The sequence below is a fragment of the Eleutherodactylus coqui genome, chromosome 2, assembly GCF_035609145.1.
Source record: "Eleutherodactylus coqui strain aEleCoq1 chromosome 2, aEleCoq1.hap1, whole genome shotgun sequence".
Classification (NCBI taxonomy): domain Eukaryota; kingdom Metazoa; phylum Chordata; class Amphibia; order Anura; family Eleutherodactylidae; genus Eleutherodactylus; species Eleutherodactylus coqui.
The window spans coordinates 54,421,076-54,446,265 of NC_089838.1; the positions used below are offsets into that span (position 1 = coordinate 54,421,076).

The 25,190-nt window shown below is 48.7% G+C and overlaps 1 long non-coding RNA gene across 1 annotated transcript in view; it reads right to left on the reverse strand.

Moving 5' to 3' along the window:
• LOC136610559 (uncharacterized) overlaps positions 1–10,108 on the reverse strand; it is a 65,877-nt gene extending 55,769 nt beyond the window's left edge. The window contains exons 1-2 of the long non-coding RNA XR_010790104.1: positions 10,039–10,108; positions 5,216–5,314 (exon numbers count right to left, since the gene is read on the reverse strand). This is a non-coding gene — a long non-coding RNA (uncharacterized lncRNA). The remainder of the gene's footprint in view (positions 1–5,215; positions 5,315–10,038) is intronic.
• Positions 10,109–25,190: the final 15,082 nt, after the last annotated feature.

The following is a 25,190-nucleotide window of genomic DNA, read 5'->3' on the forward strand; positions in this document are numbered from 1 at the left end:
GAGCGTGCATGGCCAGGTGCGTCTACTTACTCAGTTTGTAGTTGCGCTCCCTAAGGAGGATTCATGCCAGCTTTCTCATTTGCATATTACCCAGAGGAGCGTGCATGGCCAGGTGTGTCTCCTTACTCAGTTTGTAGTTGCTCTCCCTAAGTAGGATTCATGCCAGCTCCCTCATTTACATATTACCCAGAGGAGCTACCTGCGGGCACCGACAGCATGAAGCTGTCACGTCCAGACACAAGTTTTTACGTCCTCAGGGATTAAGGCCCACTTGGGCAGGATGTAAAAACACTATGTGCTGGTCATTAAGGGGTTAAGAATTAAATTATGCAAACTGAATAATACGAAATGTAACGATTGGCCAATTTTGCATCTTTCAAATAATGTGGAATATGATTTAGACCCGTTACCACTGAGAAACAAGGCGAGGTTCATCCATAGACTCATCACAACAGTTCTTTTGTTTTATTATATACTTTATTATTGTGATTTGCATTTGATCCGCGGACCTTACCCCGGCGATCAGCGAGAGGAGATAAAACATCTTCTCGGAGGCTTCCGCATTTGAATCCAGATGCGGTTATCCTCCATGGACCTTTCCGGCCTCTGCGCATGTGCCCGCCGGCAAAATGCTGGCCACATTCGCAGGAGCCCAGGAAATTTTAAACCTCCCTGCTGTCGGCGACCAACGGTCGCGGAGTGCTTGGAGCAGTGATTGGTGGCCTTGATGAGCGGTCCCTAGTCACGTGATAAAAAAGTAGGGATCTAACATTGGGCCGGTCTCACACGGCCGGATAGGAATTACGGGTTCTGCATGCGCTTGATCAGCGGTAATCCATGGATCAATCACAATTCCCCCCAATTAGCGAGTCGGAATTACCTAATCCACTCGCAGAAAACAGAACACAGCATGTTATATTTTACCGTGGATATCCACGACCTCGAGCCCATTGTGCTCTATAGTCGCGGATATACCCGCAGCCCATACGCAACTATATTGTGCATGGGCTGCGGGTACCCGAGTCATATCTAAGTGATGGTGCGGGAAATACAAACAAAAACCGGTACTGCGCATAAACAGGCGGTCATGCGCAGTACACAGTTTTTTGTTTGCCAAATCCGCAGCTACGGTTGTGGATCGGCTGCGGTGAGCTGCTGTCCAAATCCGCAGCTACGGTTGTGGATCGGCTGCAGTGATCTGCTGTCCAAATCCGCAGCTATGGTTGTGGATCGGCTGCAGTGATCTGCTGTCCAAATCCGCAGCTATGGTTGTGGTTTACACAGAGAGACGACAAGGAGCCGTTCGTGTTTAGCCCGTGTAAAGGACGCCATCAGCCAACAAATGAGCCCCCCACCCATCCTTCCCCTCTGAAGGTAATATGGAGCTCACTAGCTCCACAAGACTAGATTGGAGCTGCTCCTCTCTTCAGTAGCTCCACTCTAGCCACTTCACTGATCTGCTGGCTAGAATGTATTGGCTGGTGGTAGGATCTCCCAGCAGCCAGTGCGCTGTGCGCTATGTGTGGAGACGCGGTCACCTGAGATTTGTGCGCTGTGCGCTACGTGTGAAGACACGGCCACCTGAGATTTGGGCGCTGTGCGCTAATTGTGGAGACGCGGCCACCTGAGATTTGTGCGCTGTGCGCTACATGTGGAGACGCCACCTGAAATTAGTGCGCTGTGCGCTACGTGTGGTGAGTACCCACCTGAGATTTGTGCGCTGCGTGTGGAGACGCAGCCACCTGAGATTCGTGCGCTACGTGTGGAGACGCGGCCACCTGAGATTCGTGCGCTACGTGTGGAGACGCGGCCACCTGAGATTCGTGCGCTACGTGTGGAGACGCGGCCACCCGAGATTTGTGCGCTATGTGTGGTGAGTATGTCACCTGAAATTTGCGCCACGCCACCTGACTTTTTTTTGCAGATTCGTGCGCTACGTGTGGAGACGCGGCCACCCGAGATTCGTGCGCTATGTGTGGTGAGTATGTCACCTGAAATTTGCGCCACGCCACCTGACTTTTTTTTGCTGATTCGTGCGCTACGTGTGGAGACGCGGCCACCCGAGATTCGTGCGCTACGTGTGGAGACGCGGCCACCTAAGATTCGTGCGCTACGTGTGGAGACGCGGCCACCCGAGATTCGTGCGCTACGTGTGGTGAGTATGTCACCTGAGATTTGCACCACGCCACCTGATTTATTTTTGCAGATTCGTGCGCTACGTGTGGAGACGCGGCCACCCGAGATTCGTGCGCTACGTGTGGTGAGTACGTCACCTGAGATTTGCGCGACGCCACCTGACTTTTGTTTGCAGAATTGTGCGCTACGTGTGGAGACGCGGCCACCCGAGATTTGTGCGCCTTTTTGCAAACTTGCGTGTGGAGAGGATCCTGACGTTTGGACGCGTTTTGAGAAGAATTTCGCTTCGCTCGGACACCAGCTGACATAACTTGTTGAGGTAAGCTGCTGCATCTGCCAAAATTTTCATTGCGTGCATCTGCTCATATGTGCACATTTTGTGCCTAGTTGCAGGTTTTTGCTTGCATCTGCTCATATGTGCATATTTGCAGGTTTTCGCTTGCATCTGCTCATATGTGCATGTTTACATGTTTTCACTAGCATCTGCTCATATGTGCATATTTGGCGCATATTTGCAGGTTTTCACTTGCATCTGCTCATATGTTCATATATGTATATATATTACTGTGTGTGTATGTACGTACACGTACGTGTATGTATGTACGTACGTGTGTGTACGTACGTGCGTGTGTGTACGTACGTGCGTGTACGTGTGTATGTACGTATGTGTGTACGTACGTACGTACGCGTGTGTACACGTACGTCGAATTTGGACAATAATTTGCTGTGTTAAAACTTCATCTTATAGGCCGGATAACAGATTACATAAAATTTTTTAATTTTTATTTTTTATTTGGCATTTTTGGATACACTAATAGCTTTTATTTATTTTCTAGCAAACGTACAGGTGCCATCACAATACTGTACCAAATTAGCACACAGCTAACAAAGCTTCGGAAAAACATACCAATTGTCCAAATGAGATGTCTGGATCTATTAAAGTTGTGGTGAAGAAAAGCAGGGACAGTATGTAGCTTATAGCGGTTTAGAGATTTATTAGCCACAAAGTACGCAAACCACTAGAATAAAGCAAACTTTTTTCCTTCTTCTTTACAGGTGAGCTGATAAGTTATTTCAAGATTACCACACTGCGTTTGCTCACAATCATTGTTGAAGCAGCAGAGAGACTGACGGTCCTAGATGTTGGCTCAGTAGGACGCTTTCAAGATGGGCATGTTTGCAAATCGAAGTGATTCTTACATTGTTTTTTCTGTGCCTTGTTGTACTTCGTTTAAGTGGTAAAAATGGGCAGTTAGAAGTTGTGTATATTAATTAAAATTAAGAATATTGACAACATTTTGAATAACTTGTAATTTTTTAACATTTGCAAATGTTATATCTCATATGTGCAAGCATACTCTACAAATCTTTGCCAACATATATTTCCATCTGTTCACTTTATTCTAGACGCACATTTGCAAAAACATCCTTTGTTTGGAACCATTTAGGAGACATTCAAGTTGAATCTTACTTTTCCTCATTTTGATAAACCCTTTTTTCTCCACCGAGCCAAGATTGCAAAGGCTCGTGGGTGTCAGAATACATACCCCCTAAAATGACCCTATTTTACAAAGTACACCCTTTAATGTGTTCACTGAGGGGTGTCAGGAGTATTTAGATCCCACATTTTCAGGAATTAATGCAATTTAGATTAAAAAAAAAAAAAAAAGCGTTCGGGTAATGTGCTATTCTAAATTTTTTTCCCCCAAAATCATTTTCATGTGCACTGACACCCCAAAATGGATAACCCTGTTTGTATTGTTTTCAGAAATGTACCCATTGTGGCCCTAATGTTATGTTAGTATGCACAAAGGCAAGGGGTTAAAAGGGTTCCCTGGGACTCCAGTACTGATGATCTATGCGCAGTGAAGTGTTGATCTGCCTCTCAGAATCCCTGCCAATCAGCTGATGACGAGTGCGCACCGCTGCCACTTCAGTCTATGCCAGACGCAGCACCGTACATTTCCGGCTGTACACGCCTGCATAGGATTGGATTTCAATACGCAATCCTATGCAGAAGGCCGTGGTTTGTCTATGCGAAATCACGCGCAGAAAACAAACCGCGCCATGCGGGGTTCGCAGAGCCCCGGACATAAACGTCACTCGCTGGCTGCCGGCTCTGCGCATGTGCCGTCTGCTGGCACATGAGTCAGAGCTGCGGGAGCGGGCGAGTTCCGCACTGCTCTCTGCAGGTGCTCAGGTCGGGTCCCGTTGCGAGCAGCTGGATGCGACACGGCCGTCTGCAGGCGGCCTTAGGCCTCATGTCCACTGGAAAAATACAATCCGCGTAGAATCAGCTTTCTATTGTATAATTTTTGCATGCAGATATCTGCACACATTGCTATCAATGTGATAGCAATGTGGCCGATCCGCGGTAAAATGGAGCATGCCGGGTTTTTTTCTCCCACGCGTGAAAAACGCAATTCTATTAAAATTCCATCCGCGGGTGCAAAAATCAGTTTAATGGACCACGGATGGCCAATGATTCCCTAGGGGCATTCCGCACCGTAAAATCACCCGTCCTCACCCACGGCATGCTCTATTTGCCGCGGGTGTACGCGCGGACGGCTTCCATTGCAGTCTGTGGAAGCCGTCCATTCACGCTATCTTCCGCTGTAGCATAGCGGAAGATAGCGTGAAACCGCCTCTACGCCTACCGCGTCACATGCCGCAGCGGTGCGTCACGCGCTCGATTGCCCATGCGCGCTGAGGCGTCATGCGGGACTCCGAAACTGGAGGTAAGTATTGGGGTCTCTTGGGGCCGCCGTGACGGGCTCCGCCCCGGAATTCCATGGCGGAGCCCGTCACAGCCATGTGCAGCCGGCTTTACAGCGTGGGTAATCAGGAGTTAAAACATAAATAAGGTAAAACAAAAAAACAAATTCAAATCACGTTTTATTATTTATTAAAAATGTGGATTTTACACCAAGTGTCATTCCCTGATAAACCAAAGGCCGCTGTGTTTGGGTATCTTTTCTGTTTACTCAATCGGTGTAAAATATTGCGCAGTTTTTCAGGATCCTCCGTCATAATTCTTTGAAAGAAAAAGCTTATAAAAAAAAAAAAAAAGGTGAGTCACAGGCAAAAAGCAGTCCATAAAACGAAGGGTTTCAAGATTGCTGAACGTCGAGGGTCTCTTCACTGTCGGACAGCCTTCCCATTCTCAAGGATGTCAGATCTGCAGGAAATTATGAAAAATCAGCAGGTTAACAGTCACATCACACCAGTATTACTGATCCCTAGATCCCTAGTAAAACAGACAGTTTCATTACTGCTAACCGTCATCAGAATATGCAGCATGATAGAAACACACGCTCATAACCTCAGGACACATTTTACCTGCACATAACCCTCAGGCGTCATTTGACGACACATTGCTCATTCTCGCCCCTGCCCTCTCCATCAAACTCGGAGAGATGGCGCTGATTTTGTACCTGAAACCACGTGATATCGGACGTCCATGACTACAGCAACTCACGCAGGACCGGATGGAAAAATACCATATTTGTACCACCCAATCCCATGCTTCGATTCCCAACCACGTATTGCTTCCTGCTGCCCATAAAGAGCAATTAACTCATCATGCTATATAAGATGCTATACGCCTACTAATAAACAGTCAGGAAGACTTTCTACACTGACAGTCTTGTCTCCGTGTGATCTCTTACATTGTGCGCACAATCTCTGAACATAAATCTGGAAGGGTACAAACATTCCTATTGATTACGCCGTAGACCCCAAAATAAATCCACATCACTGAGAAGCTCCACTGAAATCAATGGAGGTGTTTTACAGTGTTTACCGTGGCTTTTTAAACGCCGAGCTAAATGCTGTAAAAACTGTCTGTGTGAGAGCGGCCCTAGTGACGAAGTCTGTTTGCTCCTTAACCCCTTAGTGACTTCCTGCCTAAGTGGGCTTTAATCCCCAGGGCCGTAAAAAGACACTTGCTCTGGGGATTAAAGCCCTGGGGGCTGTGGACATGACAGCTCCCTGCTGTTGGCGCGACCACCAGTCACCCTTAAAAGTAAACAGAAAGTTAAAAAATGGTAAAATGTAATCTTCGCTCATATTCGTGAGGGGAGATGTAATTACATACCTAAGGCCCCCGGATTTACCCTTGGACCTCACCTCGGCTTCTGCGCACGCGCCCGTCGTCAACGTTGGCCGATGCAAGAGCCGCAGTTTCCTGAGTAATTTAAGATATCCCTGCTCCTGGCTACCAAACATAGCCGAGAGCCTGGAGATTTCATGGTGGGCCGCAGTACATGGTCCCCAGTCACGTGATTGCCGTTAGCCAATGGATATCCATTCCGTAACGTATCCAATCCGTAAAGGAAGGTGAAAATATTTCTATAGGCCTCCGGCGATGTCCCCCGGGATCCTTATCCTCGGTTGGATAACGGCGATCATGTAAAAGTTAAGAAAAAGTTGAAGTTTAATCTCCCCTCTTCGATCGGTGAGAGGAGATGAAACTTCTTACCGGAGGCCTCCGTATTTGAACCTCAATGTGATCCTCCTCCGTGGACCTTCTCCGGCTTCTGCGCATGAACCTGCCTTAAAATGCCAGACACATGCGCAGCAGCTGGGGAGCCCGGTAAATTTTAAATCTCTGTGCTCCAGGCTACCAAAGGTCACCGAGAGCCTGGAGCAGTGATCGGTGGTCTCGTTGAGCTGTCCCTGGTCACGTGATAAAAAGGTAGTGATCTACCAAAGGCCGGTCTCACACGACTGGATATGTTATACAGCCAGCCGCGGCGAAGGGAAGATCCGGAGCAGGTGAGTAAATTCCGATTTTGGTCTCCCGCACGAAAATGGAGCATGGTCCAGATTTTTTCATGCTCCATTTTTAAAAAAATCACTTGTATAATTATATAATTTATATATTTATATTATATATTTATATAATGGGCCTTTTTTGATATGTCATGGTGTATCACATTATAGGATGCCCATCATGTGATTACATGGGAAGGAGCTTTACATGTCAGCCGGGATAATAGGTGACGGTTAGCCCACCCCTCCCGCTGTGAACCCCATACGTAATGTGACGTGTCTGTGGCGGTCACATGACAGTGCCGGTCACGTGACCTCCTCACTGTCAATTCCATCTGCGGTGTCACATGACATTGCCAGTCATGTGACCGCTTGCTCCGCCCACTTTTCGGCATCATCACAGGTCCTCCAGCAGCGTTATTATGACGCGTGAGCCGGTGGCAATGCAGGGACGCACGCCAGGATGTATACTTCGCCCGATACAACGTGGCTCTTCCAGGTTATTGAATTGTATGTCTAGGTCTAGTAGTTTTATATTTAAGTTAGCTATCTATGAGTGGCAGGATATACTTGAAAAAGGCTTCCAACAGCCGAAACGCGTTGTATGTATATGCCGGGTCCCCTCAAAAAGGGACCTATTTGTGTTTGTTTAATAATAAAAACTATTTCCTGATATTGGATCGTGAGGAAGCAACTTTCGATTCTGGTGGAGGTAGTCTTCGGAGTTAACAATTGTTTAGAGCCATCTCGGACTCCTGAGGGGGGAGGCTGACACTCCCCTCTCTTAAGTGAGTATACATCATCTATCCTGTGTGTTCGCAGCGCAGCTTTATTGTGATCGTTACACGACTGGATATGTTATACAGCCAGCCGCGGCGAAGGGAAGATCCGGAGCAGGTGAGTAAATTCCGATTTTGGTCTCCCGCACGAAAATGGAGCATGGTCCATGTGAGCGCATGTGCCCATCAGCAAGATGGTGGACGCAAGCGCAGAAGCTGCAGAGGGCCTGGTAAATTTAAAGTCTCCTTGCTCCTGGCTACTAAAGGTAGCCGAGAGCCTGGAGCAGTGACTGAGGGCCGCAGTGAGCGGTCCCCGGTCATGTGATCGCCGTTATCCGATGGATAATGGCGATTACGTAAAAGTTAAGACACAGTTGACGTTTGATGCACCTTTCGGTTTGGGCCCTGTTGTGCATACGGTCATAATATTAGGGCCACAATGGGTAAAAGAAGAATTAAAATCCGCAGCGGATCACCCGCACGCGGATCCGCACCCCATAGGGATGCATTGACCACCCGCGGATAGATAAATATCTGCGGATGGTCAATAAAAGTGAATTAAGAAAAATGTGGACATGCTCTATTGAAGCCTATAGAAGCCGTCCGGATCCGCGGGAGACCTAAAATAAGAATAACTTACCCGTAGCGGACCGGGCAGATCTTCTCTTCTTTGCGGCCAGATCTTCTTTCTTCGGCCCGGCGGATGTGCCCGGCGCACGCGCGCGGCACGCCTATAGCAGTTTGTCTCCTCACCAACCATATGTATCAGTGTTATGGTGGATGGTCTATATTGCATCTATTACTCCTATTTCTAGCTGGTTGTCATCCCTTTGATGAGTAGTCGGTGGCTTTCAGAACTGAAATTTAGCATGAAGGGGATTTCGGCCCCATAGCACGCTTGTAGAGCCCTTGAGCGGCCAAAACGACAGAGAACCCCTACAAATGACCCCATTTTGAAAACTAGACCCCTTAACGAATTCATCTAGTGGTGTACTGCGTATTTTTACCCTACAATTTTTTAATAAATCTAAGCAGTAGGAAAAATTACAATTTTCATTATTTTGGCAGTTGTATCAATTTAATCGGACGTAAAAACACTATGGGCTGGTCGTTAAGTGGTTAAACCATCGGATGGTTGGCTCTGAGCCAGTCATATATGTATCTCATGGGCTAGAGATGTACCTTGAAGCTTCTAGGGCCCTAACAGGGCTTTCCCCACCATGTGCCATTTATAATACTAGTGTGGCAGGAGAGTGACTGCCACCTCTGTACACCTTATTTCTCTATCAAGGAGTACAGTCATTGCCTCTAGGGAGTACTTAGTCTGTCCTGGTATTGTGATGAAGGTAGGTACAACACATAGTGCGATGATAACCTTTGCTGAATTTTTAAGTAATTTATTTGAGAAGGGAATACTTGGCCAAGGAATGTTGGAAAACCCTATTCTAGATGCTCATGGTCTGCTTGCATCTTGTGCGCACTCTTCTCTGAACACACACCCTTAGGGCTAATTCACATGGACATATGTCTCCCAATGCGAAAAATACATGCGTCAGTCTGCTATCGGCACTCCTCTATTACTGTCTGCATTAGACAGAACAAGCCGAGAGCAGACTGCCTACTGACAGCAGCACGGAGGAGTGAGGGAACTTACTGCATAGGCGGCGGGCCGGATTCGGCCCGCGGGCATTGTTTGACACCTGTGCTCTAGATCATACAAACTTCTAGGCTGTGGGAGTTGCCGTCCTAAATGCGCAGACCGGTGCCAGCGGCCGGCGAGTGACATTTCTGTGCGGGGCTCTGCGACCCCGCACAGAAATAGAGCATGCCGCGGTTTGTTTTCCACGTGTGATTTCGTGCGGACAAACCGCGGCCGTCTGCCTAGGATTGCGTTTTCTAACGCAATCCTATGGCAGCTTCCATGGGTGGAAATTCTGCGGGAAATCCGGCAGCGGAATTTCTGCCCGTGTGCACGGGGCCTAAGGCTGCTCTAAGACATGCATTCAGAAAACACAGCTTAAAATCGTGGGTTTTTTACCTCAATTTTGAGCAGCACTTTTGAACGCATGGTAAAGCGGTTTTAATGCACCCCACAATTGTGATAGGTGGGGAGGTGCGTTAGAAAACGCAAATACAGTCAATCCCACGAGAAAAATAACACACCTGGAACTCATTAGGTCTCATGTCCACGGGGAAAATCAGGCCCGCTACGGATTCGCCATGGAGGTAGTAAAATATCTGCGGATGTCATTTATCCCTGCAGGCGCGGGTCCCGTGTGCAGGAAAAAAATCCACTTTGGCTGAAATAACAGTTGAATTGTGTTACCACGTTACTACTGACAGTCCTCACCTCTTTAGTAACCGGTGGCATGGCTGAAGCCTCATCACAGTATTTCAGTGCCAGAGCTTTCTGTCCTCGGTCTTTGTAGCACTGGGATGAAAGATAAAAAACACCAAAAAAAGCAAAAACCAGTAAAGCAATAGAATCTTACAGTAACTTTGGGGCATTACAGCAGCACACAATGTCCCTGCAGGTTGGATTACAGATGAGTGCTGCTGTATGGTGCCTTCATACCTCTAGGGCAGGATACCTACCTGATATGTATTGTCATGGGGCGCACCAAGATCTTGTCTCAGGCTTTGCTTGCAGTCCTACCATATCGCACTAAATGCAGAAGTGCAGTCAATGCAGCTTTTTACCTAAAATAGTAAAAATTGGTCAAAGCCTCATGCAGTGTATTACCTGACCCTGGAATAACATCAATGGCAATTATAAGAATAATGCTGATAATAATACAAATTCTGTATGTCTGTTTTCAGCCTTACAAAACTATAACTATAGAAGTTTAAATTTATACGTAAAGCTAGATATTTTTAGAAATATCTATATTGATATATAACTATCTATTTTTATAGCTAGATATATATCTATGCAGTAAGATACATTAGATCGATGGTGACACACGCACCCGAAACAAGGACCACAGGTTGTAAGCAGCCATTTTTCCGTCAGTCTCCACTGGAGTCTCTCCCAGGCCCAAACTGAACCTACCTACCTGAATTGTAAGTACCTACCTTCTTGTTCTCTATGAAAGAACTGAGCGTACCTTTTAAAAAAATGGCGGCGGCAGCAGCAACCAATCAGATTTTGTATAGTTTATGTATAGCTACCTGCCATGCTGTCCATTGGTTTCTACAGTAACATTGCAGCGCCCTCTGTTGGTTTTACAGAAACGTGTTGCACCACCTATTGGATTTACCCAAACTTACAGCACCATAGAGATTAGCGGGTCACCTCCCAGTTCTCCATCTTTTTGCCCTATTTTTCTCTAGGGTGGTTTCAAACCGGCGGGTAAAATCGCGCCATTTTTAACCGATGCGTTGGTTATTGAAAAAAAAAAAAGCAGATTTCGCAGCCAATGATTCCCGACGGTTCCCTTCCCTTCAGCAAGGTTTTCACTGATGTGATGTTGAGAGAGAAAATCGCAGCCTGCTGTGTCCTTCTGCGCAGTGCGTTTTTTAAAATCTCCCATGTAATCCTATGGAGGCTGCGTTTTATCGCATCACAAGGCGACAAATATGCGCTGCAATGTTAACATTGGAAAGTCCTACCGACTTGCGCGTTAAACAAAAACATGCGGTTTTTAATGTGCGCGGCAGCGATGCGATTTAATCCTCTAAAAAAAAGCATCGCTGGTGATGGTCACGGCCGTATATTGGGACAAAACTAAGCCTAAGATTTCTGTGGTTTCGTTTTCACCAGCAGTATTCTCTCCCGTTAATACTTGACCGAGAAAATATAGGACCTCCCCTATGAATACTATGTGCGTGAAAGATCAGGCGGCCGCCATATTCCCACCATTTATTTTGTTTCTTACAGTTGCTCCTACAGCGGTGTGTGTGTGTTTGTTTATGTATGTGTATATATTTTACACACATACACACATCGCAATGCATTGTTCTTACAAGGCGCACTGCACTGCCAGACACACTCGCATATTTGCCATGCGAGATATTGGTTTGAGTTTCTCGGGCTGATATAGTGCTCACTTGTGTAAAATCAGCCACAGAGAATGAATTTAACATCACCAAAGACATAAAGCTATACATTGCCCTCTATTGTCAGCATGCTGTTATCCTGACCCCCAAGTGTCAATGCATAATGCATCCCAAGTGGCAGCTTGCCCACCCATATCACGTCTTGTATCCAAGCTAGAGGCGATACAACAGGGTCTGTTTCACATTTTGTATCCAAGCTAGAGGTAGTACAACTTTAACTTTTTTCCTTCTGCTTTGCTCAGATTCATTCAAATACTGTGGGTCAAAATACGCAGCACAGCCCTAGAGGAATTCGTTAAGGGGTCTAGTTTTTTAAACAGGGTCATTTGTGGGGGTTCTCCAAAGCGCTCAAGGGCTCCACAAGTGAGCAATGGGACCTAACACACTTTCATGCAAAATAACTGTTCACGAAGCCACCGGCTGCTCCTTTCGGTTTGGGCCCCATTGTGCATACGGACACAAGATTAGGGCCACAATGGGTATATCTCTGAACACGGGACATACGGGGGGTCTCCATTTTGGGGTGCCAATCCTCATCTTCATGTGCAATATAGAAAAAAATCCCATCATTAAAATTAAAATGACATATTTGCAAAAATATGAAATTTAATTTCTTCCCCTCCAAATTGCATTAATTCTTGACAAAAACTGTGGGGTAAAAATCCTCCTGACCCCCTCAGTGAATACATTAAGGGGTGTAGTTTATACCCATGAGACTTTGCAATCTTGGCTTGGTGCAGGAAAAGAAAGTGTTCCTCAAAATGTTAAAAATCAATGTAAAATTTGTACGTCTCCAAAATATGAACCCCCAGCGATCCGCTGTAATCCAAAGAAGATCTGGCAGTAAGGCTAATGTCACACAGCGAGTGCGATACCAGGCCGTGAATCGCGGCCCGTTTTCGCGCTCGCTAACGTACGATGTTTCTGTGGATGTGAGTCATTTTTGTAATAAAACTGCCTCCCCTCCCTCCCGCTGCGGCTGTCCGCACCTAGCACGCGGTGCGATGCTGCCGCCAGCCCCATTAAAACAATGGGTGATGCAAGGCCCCGCCCAAAGATAGAACGAGCCGCGGGAAAATATTTATATTTATATTATACTATTATACTATCACATACAGGACACGATCAATGCATGCAACCCGATACCAACAAAAGCAAAATGGTGGATCATGTGAGTGGGAACCGCATACAGCGGCTCCCGGTGACAGCTCCCTGCTCTCGGCTACTCATTCTAGTCGAGAGCAGGGAATTTTTAAATTTTCCGGGCCTCCCGGCTCTCTGCGCATGCGCGTGACGTAATGCGTCTGACGCGCAGACGCCGGCGGCAGTGCCGGGGAGAAGACAGAAGGATCCGGACGCTGCGGAGGACCGGAAGTGAGTACTCTCAGCTCCCCTTACGGATCAGATCAGTATGGGGAGCTGAAACTTTAAGTGTTTTTAACTTTCCATTGAGTTTAACGCGATCGCATGACCGGGGGTGGGGTCCCGCGGCCCGGGATGACAGCTCCATGCTGTCGGCTACCTCCGGTAACCGGCAGCATGGAGCTATCACGTCCTGAGCCTGCAGGGCTGTCATTCCTAGAGGATGCATAAAACTACGTCCTCTAGGAATAAAGCCCAGCCGGCCAGGACGTAGAATCCCGATGGGGCCGTCGTTAAGGGGTTAAAGAGCCGATTCCATGGGAAAAACGCATTTTCCGTCAGCTCTGTACAGGTAAGCGGAAACATTTGTCCATTTTCATCAACAAATATTTAATTGATTTTCTAAATTATTGATTTGACAAAGTATATAAAATGCAAATCACAATAATAAAGTATATAATAAAACAAAAGAACTGTTGTGATGAGTCTATGGATGAACCTCGCCTTGTTTCTCAGTGGTAACGGGTCTAAATCATATTCCACATTATTTGAAAGATGCAAAATTGGCCAATCGTTACATTTCGTATTATTCGGTTTGCATAATTTAATTCTTAACCCCTTAGTGACTAGCCCATAGTGTTTTTACGTCCTGCCCAAGTGGGCCTTAATCCCTGAGGACGTAAAAACATGTGTCTGGGTGGATGACAGTGATCATGTAAAGTTAAAAAAAAAAGTGAAAAAGTAAAAAAAAAAAAAAAGTTAAAGTTTTAAAAAAGTTTAAAAAGCGTACGTTTCATCTCCCCTGACGGATCATATCCGTGAGGGTGGATGAAAGTACGCACGTAAGGCCCCCAGATTTATCCGCGGACCTTACCCCAGCTTCTGCGCACACGCCTGTCGCCAAAATGGCGGACGCATGCGCAAAAGCTGTGGATTGCCAGGATAATTTAAAATCTCCCTGCTCCTGGCTACAAAACTGAGCCAAGAACCTGGAGATTTCACGGGGGGCCCCGGTGAGTGGTTCCTGATCCCGTGTTCGCCGTTATACAATGGATAATGGCGATCACGTAAAAGTTTTTTAAAAAAAATTGAAGTTTCATCTCCCCCTCACCGATGCGATCGGTGAGAGATGAAACTTTTTACCGGAGGCCTCCGTATTTGCACCCCAACGCGATCCTCATCCGTGAACTTACCCGGATTCTGCACATGCGACCGCTGGCAAAACACCGGACACATGCGCAGGAGTCGGGGAGTCCAGGAAACGTAAAATCTCCTTGCTCCCTGGAGAGCCTGGAGCAGTGACCTTGTTGAGCGGTCCCCGGTCACGTGATAAAAAGGTAGAGATCTACCTTAGGCCGGTCTCACATGACCGGATAGGAATTACGGATTCCGCATGCGTCTGATCCGCGGTAATACGCAGATCAATCGCATTGGATTACACAATTCCGCTCACATTAATGGGTTGGAATTATGTAATCCACTCGCAGAAAAGAGAACGCAGCAAGTTCTATTTTACCGCGGATATCCGCAGCATAGAGCCTATTGTGCTCCGTGGTCGCGGATATACCCACAGCCCATACGCAACTACGTTGTAAAGAGAATTCTGAAGGCACCCATTGAAACAAATATGTTTGTGTGAAGCGGCCCTTACTGTACTTTTGTTAGCATGAATCAAGCACATTTGCAAGCGCAAAAAAACACGCAACCATGCCGCCATTTATTGAAATGGGCAATTAGTGTAATTAGAATAATACATGTTCTTCCCCTGCAGAAATGCACGAGAAAATAAAGGAGACTGCTTTTTTTTTGGACAAAATGCGCATGCAAAATACACTTATGTGAAGGAACTCGCTGCAATCAGCGGGTTCTACTGACGTGTATTTAGCATGTATATTTTTCATGAGTAATATGCTGCGCAAATACATCTGTGTGAATCTGGCCAAAGAGCCCACGGTGGTATGCGTAAAACGCTGCGTCTCTGCGGTGAGAACACAATTGTGGACGTGAGCCCTAAGGCTGGAGCTCTATGGAGTCTTTCGCCATGACATGGGTCATGTGACCAAAGATCGCTGTGCAGCCCTGTGAACTTGCATTCTCAAATATATCAATGGGGTCGCGCAAGTTCCCACAACCTATAGATTGCTAAAACCTCACCGAGGTTGGATTTTTGCAATATATTGGTCGCAGCTACTTGTGAGTTGTATCGCAACTCCATTGTCTTCAGTAAGGCCAGCTGCACACAACCACTTCACATTCCGAATGCGGGATACCACAGCGGAATCTGGCCGTTACCCCAGCCGGCGACCCTGCGTTCCTGCAGAATCTGTAATGCGGATGACCGCGAGTGTGAAGGAAGTAGCAGTAGTATGTATCTTTCAATGCATGTGATTTGCTGCAGATCCTCCGTGTGGACGACAACTGCGGATTGAACAATAGGAAACCGGTGGTGTGAAGCCGGCCCGAGAGTGTGAGGTCGCAGGGCTATACAGCAATCTTGGTCGCGTAGCACTAGTCTCATTGCATGACTACGACTCCGCCGTTCATGGGAGCTCAGTGCTTGACCATCTCCGTCAGCTCCACAGAAGTGAATGGAGAAGTAGTCACACGTTTAAAGAAATCTCATCCATATAATGTTGTCTCTATTGTATATATTGTTATTATGCTGTCTCCATATGTGTATATGTCTGTATATATGTATGTGTGTGTGTGTGTGTGTATGTATATATATATATTTTTTTTCTTTTTCTTTCCTGAGGAAGCGAAGCATGCCTTGAGGCTTGTGTTCTGGATGTTTTAAAACTCTGCTAAAACCACTGATTACCAATGATCTATTGGTGGGCAATTAAAAAAAAAACAGTAATGGAGCTAAAAGTGATGTAGAAGTAGTAGCCGTGAAAAGGAGTGGAGGTTGGAGGGGTCTGTAGAGGGCCCCAAGCTAAACTTATGCACCCGAGCCCATGAGCCTCTATCTACGCCCCTGCTCTGGGTAATATGCAAATAAGGGAGCTGGCATGAATCCTCCTTAGGGAGAGCAACTACAAACTGAGTAAGCAGATGCACCTGGCCATGCACGCTCCTCTGGGTAATATGCAAATAAGGGAGCTGGCATAAATCCTCCTTAGGGAGAGCAAGTACAGATTGAGTAAGTAGACGCACCTGGCTGTGCACGCTCCTCTGGGTAATATGCAAATGAAGGAGCTGGCATGAATCCTCCTTAGGGAGAGCACATACAAACTGAGTAAGGAGACGAACCTGGCCATGCACGCTCCTCTGGGTAATATGCAAATAAGGGAACTGGCATGAATCCTCCTTAGGGAGAGCAAGTACAAATTGAGTAAGTAGATGCACCTGGCCATGCACGCTCCTCTGGATAATATGCAAATAAGGAAGCTGGCATGAATCCTCCTTAGGGAGAGCAAGTACAAATTGAGTAAGTAGACGCACCTGGCCGTGCACGCTCCTCTGGGTAATATGCAAATGAAGGAGCTGGCATGAATCCTCCTTAGGGAGAGCACCTACAAACTGAGTAAGGAGACGAACCTGGCCATGCACGCTCCTCTGGGTAATATACAAATAAGGGAACTGTCATGAATCCCCCTAACGGAGAGCAACTGCAAACTGAGTAAGTAGACGCACCTGGCCATGCACGCTCCTCTGGGTAATATGCAAATGACGGAGCTGGCTGCGTAATTGCGCAGGAGAGGAACACACCCAGAACTCGTTAGACTAATTTCAATAGCTGGGATCAGCGGTGGGTATCTTTCTGAATGCACAAAAGCCAGCAAAATATCTGCAGATGCGAATACACATACGCGGGCAAGCGCAATATCGCTACAAGAAAATCAGACTGATATCGCACTCATAAAGCTGCTTTCATACAAATGTTTTCTCGCAGATAAATGTCGCCCACAAATCGTCGCCATGTAAAGCATTGGACTCCAATGCATTCATTCACACGGGCGATTATTACCCCCCCTCCCCTCCCGCACAGCATCAAAATATGAGCCATGACCTATTTTTTGACAAAAACCGCAGAGAGGGGGAGGGAGTTTACCGGCACTTGTTGCAGAAGACAGCGGGCTTCTATTTAGCTATTAAGGCTTAACAAAAGCCATTCTGCTGACCGCGGCAGCGGAGTCCATTCACGCGATGCAGCCCTGTGAATGGACGAGACAGCGCTAATTCCAAAAGGGATTAGATTGCAGCAATGCTGCGCTGCCGCAATTCTTCCACGCGATGCCTTTGCGTGTGAATGCAACGCTTGTATGAAAGAGGCCTAAAGCTGCGGGGTTTTTTTCTCCCCCCTTCCCCCAATGCACAGAATTAGGGGCTTATTCACACGGGCATATTTTTCATCAGTATTTTGTGAGCCAAAACCAGAAGTGTAGAGAAAGTCTAATTGGGAAGATTTTCATTTCTTCCGTATTTTGCGCCCGTTCCTGGTTTGGCTCACAAAATACTGATGTATAATTCGTCGTGTGAATAAGGCCTAAGGCTTATTCAGACTGGCACAGGCGAAACTACGCTCGGCGGCACGGGCAAATCATGCGCAGAAATCACAGGCAGGAAAGGAGGTGGTGAAAACGAAACCACTGAAATCCCATAGAGATCCGCGGTTTCGTTTTTTTCCCCTTTTTATATGCTTGTGATTATAAGGGGACTAAAGTACATTCGTGTGAAGGAGCCCTCGGCGCAATTTTATGCATATGAGAGCGCATTTGCTTACCCCCTTAGACTCTAATGGAATATCGGGAGCGCAAATGCACGTAAAAATCATTGCGGTTTCTGCGACCGCTTTTCTGCTAAATTTAGCACGCCGTGTGAAAGAGGCCCTAGGGCTTCGGCAGACAAATGTACGCGCCAAGACTATTGTCGCAGTGGAGCGTATTTGTGCATAAACAAGGTTTACAGTAATCGGGTTGCGCTTGAAATGCCAGTTCACACGCGCGTTCACCCCTTTCCGTGGCATACAGTGGCGATGGTCATCTTCTGCCTGCGACGGCCGCCGGGTCACAACCCTTTCCTGTCATTTTTGTATGTAAAACGCAGAAAGATGAGGTGAGAAACACCCTTAGGGTCAGGGGCGTACCTAAAGGCTCAAGGGCCCGGGTGCAAAAGTTCAGCTCAGGGCCCCTCCTTCCCTTTCTCACCGCTTACCCATACCTAAATCATGCTGCATACAGCTGCAAAACGAATTTCCATACATGAATTAGCCCTATTAACGCGTTTCCTGCACTAGATGAAAATCACACGCCTGCGGGAGCCATCCCCGCGGGAGACCCGCGCCTGAATGGAGCATGTCCGGATTTTTTCCTGCACACGGGACCCGCGCCTGCAGGAAAAAATGACATCCGCAGATATTTTACTACCTGGGGGTGTCTAATGCATCCCTATGGGGCGCGGATCCGCGTGCAGGAATACCGCTGCGGATTTAAAATCCGAATTTGCCCGTGGACATGAGGCCTAAGGCGGATTTTAACTCTTCTCCTGCCCGCGGATCCGCATCCCCTAGGGATGCATTGATCTCCCGCGGGTAGATAAATACCCGTGGATGGTCAATAAAAGTGATTTTTTTAAAAATTGAGCATGAAAAAATCTGGACCGTGCTCCATTTTCGTGCGGGAGACCAAAATCGGAATTTACTCACCTGCTCCGGATCTTCCCTTCGCCGCGGCTGGCTGTATAACATATCCAGTCGTGTGAGACCGGCCTTCGGTAGATCACTACCTTTTTATCACGTGACCAGGGACAGCTCAACGAGACCACCGATCACTGCTCCAGGCTCTCGGTGACCTTTGTTAGCCGGGAGCACAGAGATTTAAAATTTTCCGGGCTCCCCAGCTGCTGCGCATGTGTCTGGCATTTTAAGGCAGGTTCATGCGCAGAAGCTGGAGAAGGTCCACGGAGGAGGATCACATCGAGGTTCAAATACGGAGGCCTCCGGTAAGAATTTTCATCTCCTCTCACCGATCAAAGAGGGGAGATTAAACTTCAACTTTTTCTTAACTTTTACATGATCGCCGTTATCCAACCGAGGATAAGGATCCCATCGGGGGACATCGCCGGAGGCCCTAGGGAAGTATTTTCACCTTCCCTTACGGATTGGATTCGTGACAGGAGGTGAAGCTGTAACTCTTTTACTTTTACATGATCGCCGTTATCCATTGGCTAATGGCAATCACGTGACTGGGGACCACGTACTGCGGCCCACCATGAAATCTCCAGGCTCTCGGCTATATTTGGTAGCCAGGAGCAGGGATATCTTAAATTACTCAGGCAATCTTCGGCTCTTGCATCGGCCAACGTTGACGACGGGCGCGTGCGCAGAAGCCGAGGTGAGGTCCAAGGGTAAATCCGGGGGCCTTAGGTATGTAATTGTATCTCCCCTCACGAATATGAGCGAAGATTACATTTTACCATTTTTTAACTTTCTGTTTACTTTTAAGGGTGACTGGTGGTCGCGCCAACAGCAGGGAGCATCCTATGGGATGCGGATCCGCGGGCAGGAGAAGAGTTAAAATCCGCCTAAGGCCTCATGTCCACGGGCAAATGCGGATTTTAAATCCGCAGCGTTTTTCCTGCACGCGGATCCGCGCCCCATAGGGATGCATTAGACACCCGCAGGTAGTAAAATATCTGCGGATGTCATTTTTTCCTGCAGGCGCGGGTCCCGTGTGCAGGAAAAAATCCGGCCATGCTCCATTCAGGCGCGGGTCTCCCGCGGGGATGGCTCCCGCAGGCTTCTATTGAGGCCTATGGAAGCCGTCCGGATCCGCAGGAGACCCGCGCCTGAATTAAACTCACCTGCTCCGGGCAATGCAGGTCTTCCTTCCTTCGCGGCCGGAAACTTCTTTCTTCGGCCCGGCGGATGTGACCGGCGCATGCGAACGGCACGCAGCCGACATGCCAAGCACATCCGCTGGGCTGAAGAAAGAAGTTCCGTTCGTGATGGAAGGAAGACACGCACGGACCGCTGCAGGTGAGTTTATTCCTATTTCTTAGCATCATGTCCGCGGGGCAGGCGGGACCAGCTACGGATTCTCCATGGAGAATCCGTAGCGGGCCTGATTTTCCCCGTGGCCCTAGGCCTCATGTCCACGGGGAAAATCATGCCCGCCGCAGATTCTTCATGCAGAATCCCGCAGCGGCTCCCTCCTTTCCCGCGGTCATGACGCTGCGCTATTTGCAATGGGAAGAGGCGGGGGCGGGGCTAAGTTCCGAGAATTAGCCCCGCCCCCGTCCCACCTCTCCCCATTACAAATAGTGCAGAGGGGCGGAGAGGAGGCAGAGAGGGGGACAGGAGCTCAGTTCCTGCTCCTGGCTCTCCCCCCCCCCTTCCCCTGCACACGAGGACAACGTATATCTGTGCATGGGGGAAGAGGGGAGAAAAAAAAACCTGCAGCTTTATGCCTCTTTCATACAAGCGTTGCATTCACCCGCACCCGGCTTAGGTAGTTAACCATGTGCTGCCTGCTTCCTGGAGGAGAACCCCTCTGTCTGCTGGGAGTCCCCCAAACTATTGCAGATTTACATGCAGTTCAACCAACATCCCTCCATCTGTAACCTGCATTCGCCCGCAGTTAACGCCTTCATGACTGACCTGGTTTAAGCACTAATGAGCATAGGCCAGTGATGGCGAACCTTTTAGAGATCGAGTGCCCAAACCGCAACCTAAAACCCACTTATTTATCACAAAGTGCCAACACGTCGGGGGCGGGGTTTATCACGGCATATGATTTTACCCCCGTCGTTCCAAAAAGGACCAGCCGCTTCAAAATTGACAGCATGCAGATTTTGACTGCTTTTAGATGCGGAAATGCTGCAGAACGTCCTCAGCGGAAATTTCTGTGGAAAATTCTGCAGCATTTCCGCATCCAAAAAGTAGTCAAAATTTGCACCCTATTTTGAAACAGCCCTGCCCATTTCTGCCACATGTAAACATACCCCAGCGGTAATAGTGACCCACCCCCAGCAGCCCCAGCAGTAATAGTGACCCTTGCATCACAGCGGCCCCAGCGGTAATAGTGACCTCCCACAGCGATAATAGTGACCCCGACCACACAGCAGCCCCAGCGGTAATAGTGACCCCCACCCTACAGCTGCCCCAGCGGTAATAGTGACCCCCACCCTACAGCTGCCCCAGCGGTAATAGTGACCCCCCACAGCGATAATAGTGACCTCCACCACACAATAGCCCCAGCGGTAATAGTGACCCCCCACAGCGATAATAGTGAGCCCCACCACACAGCAGCCCCAGCGGTAATAGTGACCCCCACCCCCCAGCGGTAATAGTGACCCCTCCCCCCCCAGCACCCCCAGCGATAATAGTGATCCCCCACCCAGCAGTAATAGTGACCCCCACATCACAGCGGCCCCAGCGGTAATAGTGACCCCCACAGCGGCGATAGTGACCCCCCCAGCGGGCCCCCAGTGCATTAGGGACACCCCCCAGCGGGCCCCCAGTGGAACAATGACACCCCCCAGCGGCCCCCCAGTGCAACAATGACACCCCCCAGCGGCCCCCCAGTGCAACAATGACACCCCCCAGCGGCCCCCCAGTGCAACAATGACACCCCCCAGCGGCCCCCCAGTGCAACAATGACACCCCACAGCGGCCCCCCAGTGCAACAATGACACCCCACAGCGGCCCCCCAGTGCAGTAGTGACACCCCACAGCGGCCCCCCAGTGCAGTAGTGACACCCCACAGCGGCCCCCCAGTGCAGTAGTGACACCCCACAGCGGCCCCCCCAGTGCAGTAGCGACACCCCACAGCGGCCCCCCCAGTGCAGTAGCGACACCCGCCAGCGGCCCCCCAGTGCAGTAGCGACACCCGCCAGTGGCCCCCCAGTGCAATAGTGACACCCCCCCACCAGCGGCCCCCCAGTGCAATAGCGACACCCCCCCCCAGCGGCCCCCCAGTGCAATAGCGACACCCCCCCAGCGCAATAGCGACCCCCCCCCCCAGCGGCCCCCCAGCGCAATAGTGACACCCCCCCAGTGCAATAGTGACACCCCCCCCAGCGGCCCCCCAGTGCAATAGTGACACCCCCCCCAGCGGCCCCCCAGTGCAATAGTGACACCCCCCCACCTCGCAGCGGCCCCCCAGTGCAATAGTGACACCCTCCCCCAGCGGCCCCCCACTGCAATAGTGACACACCCTCCCCCAGCGGCCCCCCACTGCAATAGTGACACACACCCCCCCAGCGCAATAGTGTCACCCCCCCCCCCCCAGTGGCCCCCCAGTGCAATAGTGACACCCTCCCCCAGCGGCCCCCCACTGCAATAGTGACACCCCCCCCAGCGGCCCCCCAGCGCAATAGTGACACCCCCCCAGCGGCTCCCCAGTGCAATAGTGACGGCTCCCCAGTGCAATAGTGACACCCCCCCAGTGCAATAGTGACACCCTCCCCCAGTGCATATACCCGGCCCTTGAGCTGAGGGGGCCCGGGGGATCGACGCTGTCGGCCGCATGATGGCTGAGGAGAGAGAAGAGAGACGGGAGGCAGCGCCGCAGGTCGGCAAGAGCAGAGGGGAGGGCTGTTACACGTGGAGCCGGCAGCTAATTACAGGCTGCAGACTCCCACGGCGCGGCCCTCCAACTGATAGACTGCAGCTGTGAGTGGTCACAGCTGCAGTCTATCAGTCTCTGCCGGCTAGCGATTACCAGGGGGAGGGGCTACTGCGGCTCTACTCACCTCCGGAGCGCTGTATGCACAGGACCTGTGGCTGCAGATCACATGACCAGGCTCTGGTCATGTGATCAAAAGACGGGGGACTTTCCATTACAGGCTGCCCAGAGACTGCTGCAGAGGTGAGTAGAGAAGGAATTATAATTATATATGTATAGCTGGTATAAGTTATATCAGCTGTATATATATAATTATATACAGGGAATACACAGGTTACACCAGCATGGGACATGCCACTATATACAGGGGGATACACATCCTGTATACACACACACACACACACACATTATATATATATATATATATATATATATATATATATATATATATATATATATATATATATACATATGACACATATATATATATATATATATATATATACACACACACATATATACACACACACACACACAAGGCTCTCACCCTGCAGCTGCTCCTCCTCAGCCATGCTCTCCTTGCTGCAGAGATCATGTTCTCTGCACTCCCCTTCCCTCCTCCGCAGCTGTTGTCAGTCTGCTATCGGCACTCCTCTATTACTGTCTGCATTAGACAGAACAAGCCGAGAGCAGACTGCCTACTGACAGCAGCACAGAGGAGTGAGGGAAGTTACTGCATAGGCGGCGGGCCGGATTCGGCCCGCGGGCATTGTTTGACACCTGTGCTCTAGATCATACAAACTTCTAGGCTGTGGGAGTTGCCGTCCTAAATGCGCAGACCGGTGCCAGCGGCCGGCGAGTGACATTTCTGTGCGGGGCTCTGCGATCCCCGCACAGAAATAGAGCATGCCGCGGTTTGTTTTCCACGTGTGATTTCGCGCGGACAAACCGCGGCCGTCTGCCTAGGATTGCGTTTTCTAACGCAATCCTATGGCAGCTTCCATGGGTGGAAATTCTGCGGGAAATCCGGCAGCGGAATTTCCGCCCGTGTGCACGGGGCCTAAGGCTGCTCTAAGACGTGCATTCAGAAAACACAGCTTAAAATCGTGGGTTTTTTACCTCAATTTTTAGCAGCACTTTTGAACGCATGGTAAAGCGGTTTTAATGCACCCCACAATTGTGATGGGTGGGGAGGTGCGTTAGAAAACGCAAATACAGGACAGAGCGCTTAAAAATCACCGCTTCCGAGCTCACGTCTGAGTAATCGCATTCAAATCAATGGAAGCAGTATACCGCAATAAAAAGCACCAAGGGGCTAGATCATGTTTGTAAATTAGCACGGTTTAGGTATAGGTACGGGTACAGATGGAGGGGGGCCCAGCTGAACTTTTGCACCCGGGCCCCTTAGGCTTTAGGTACGCCCCTGCTAATGAGCAACCAGTTTTTCAGTCTTTATTTTTGTGCATTCCTGGGATCACTTTGTTTTTTAAAATCTCCCATGTAATCCTATGGAGGCTGCGTTTTATCGCATCACAAGGCGACAAATATGCGCTGCAATGTTAACATTGGAAAGTCCTACCGACTTGCGCGTTAAACAAAAACATGCGGTTTTTAATGTGCGCGGCAGCGATGCGATTTAATCCTCTAAAAAAAAGCATCGCTGGTGATGGTCACGGCCGTATATTGGGACAAAACTAAGCCTAAGATTTCTGTGGTTTCGTTTTCACCAGCAGTATTCTCTCCCATTAATACTTGACCGAGAAAATATAGGACCTCCCCTATGAATACTATGTGCGTGAAAGATCAGGCGGCCGCCATATTCCCACCATTTATTTTGTTTCTTACAGTTGCTCCTACAGCGGTGTGTGTGTGTTTGTTTATGTATGTGTATATATTTTACACACATACACACATCGCAATGCATTGTTCTTACAAGGCGCACTGCACTGCCAGACACACTCGCATATTTGCCATGCGAGATATTGGTTTGAGTTTCTCGGGCTGATATAGTGCTCACTTGTGTAAAATCAGCCACAGAGAATGAATTTAACATCACCAAAGACATAAAGCTATACATTGCCCTCTATTGTCAGCATGCTGTTATCCTGACCCCCAAGTGTCAATGCATAATGCATCCCAAGTGGCAGCTTGCCCACCCATGTCACGTCTTGTATCCAAGCTAGAGGCGATACAACAGGGTCTGTTTCACATTTTGTATCCAAGCTAGAGGTAGTACAACTTTAACTTTTTTCCTTCTGCTTTGCTCAGATTCATTCAAATACTGTGGGTCAAAATACGCAGCACAGCCCTAGAGGAATTCGTTAAGGGGTCTAGTTTTTTAAACAGGGTCATTTGTGGGGGTTCTCCAAAGTGCTCAAGGGCTCCACAAGTGAGCAATGGGACCTAAAACACTTTCATGCAAAATAACTGTTCACAAAGCCACCGGCTGCTCCTTTCGGTTTGGGCCCCATTGTGCATACGGACACAAGATTAGGGCCACAATGGGTATATC